Source organism: Periplaneta americana, unplaced genomic scaffold, assembly GCF_040183065.1.
Source record: "Periplaneta americana isolate PAMFEO1 unplaced genomic scaffold, P.americana_PAMFEO1_priV1 scaffold_24, whole genome shotgun sequence".
Classification (NCBI taxonomy): Eukaryota; Metazoa; Arthropoda; class Insecta; order Blattodea; family Blattidae; genus Periplaneta; species Periplaneta americana.
Window position 1 is genome coordinate 746,425 of NW_027185505.1, and position 1,709 is coordinate 748,133.

At 41.8% G+C, this 1,709-nt stretch overlaps 1 non-coding gene across 1 annotated transcript; it reads right to left on the reverse strand.

The window, feature by feature from the left end:
• Window positions 1–683: 683 nt before the first annotated feature.
• Window positions 684–802, reverse strand: LOC138693939 (5S ribosomal RNA). The gene has a single exon (XR_011330623.1). It is a non-coding gene; the product is annotated as a 5S ribosomal RNA (ribosomal RNA).
• Window positions 803–1,709: the final 907 nt, after the last annotated feature.

The following is a 1,709-nucleotide window of genomic DNA, read 5'->3' on the forward strand; positions in this document are numbered from 1 at the left end:
GTCTTCTTTATTTTTATTTATTTATTTTTTAAGATATGTGAGCTACGTACTGTATGTCTGATGTTTTGCCATCGTACATTCAAATATTTATATTCACTGTACAGTACAGCGAACTGTTTATACTTACTGTACATGCTATAACTACTTCTCCCAACTCCGCTATTGCTATATTTCCTAAACTAAACGCTGATATTGAAATAACGCCTGGTCTGATAATGCAGTCTGTTTAAATTTCTACCGACCAAGTTCTGCCCTTCATCATGGGAAAACAACGAGCTTCTTTAAAGGATACAACTACTAGGACAGAGATATTTTCATTATGGAATTTGTACTACCCACTGAAATGTAGTAACTAATGGGATTTTAATTAGCCATATATGTACAGTATATTACATTCTTTACCTAAAATGTCTCTAACTTCTAGGGAGAGCGCGAGGTACGTTCACAATCCCCTGAATACATATTCCCTTCTTCGAGAAAACGCAGAGAAGTGAACCGTCTCATATGAATATGCTACCAGTCATAAGTTTCAATACGGAGCTGCAAGTACTTAAGAATTATCAATTACTCTACAATTATGCAGCGGCGTCATCATCCAAGCTATAGCTGGAATAGGGAAGGGAACATAATATCCCATAAGTCTTATTAGAACACGCTGGAAATAGTGACGTAAAAAAAAAAATCGCCAACGGCACGTGGTGTTCCCAAGCGGTCACCCATCCAAGTACTGACCACGCCCAATGTTGCTTGACTTCGGTGATCGGACGAGAACCGGTATTTTCAACATGGTATGGCCGTTGCCGATGAAACTGCGTAATCTGTAGGCACTTGAGGACGATGGGATTGGGGTGCACTCGATAAAACCTGCACTCGCTCACACACACACGTAAACTGCCTGCTTAGACTCTGTACCTAAATTACCAAGCTCGTTGGATGTCATTGGGATAGATGATAAATCTATCTATCAACGGCAGTTTGGTTACGTTTCAACGTCACACACTGCTGGATTGACACGGGATTAATAAAACAGCTAGTCGGCATTCTAAGTTAAGCCACAGGTGGATTGTTGTTCAACAGCGGAGCCTCCTTTCAACCACATGGTTGTGGAACTGTAGTCGGATTTTCGACATCATTTTCATGCCATACTACGGAACTTCACACAAACTTCAATTCACTTCTTGCACCGGCGGCTACTACGAATGGACTGAAGCTCGCTACTGACTAGGGGGGGGGGGACATTTGTCTCTTGATGGATTACGTGACAGATATATAAAGTATCAGTCGTATGTTATGAACCCGAGTTTCAATAAAGATAGATTACCCGTATGTCCACAGATTCTCAGTAGTGGCCTGCGGAAGGATTATGCCCGCGGTCGACAAGTTACCTTCTAAGTTGTTTTCCCTCAACAATTAATGCTGCCAAGTGAGTAGGAATGACACCGCGCTCTCATATAAGTCGTACGAAACTATTAAGGAAACGAATTTGCCTCGTGGATCCAAGTCTCCCATGGACTGCCTATAATGTATTATCTATCCTAGAAGTGTTATCGGGGTGATTATTTAAATTTTCACTCGGTGGGAACCGCTGTTGTTCTTCATTCATCTACTCTGTTATGAATAACTTGTGGCCCTTAAAAGGGCCGGTTGCTGATTCCCTAGCAAGCACTCCCGCTTACTTGGAACTAGTGTATTTTGTGACGGCCTTGGTC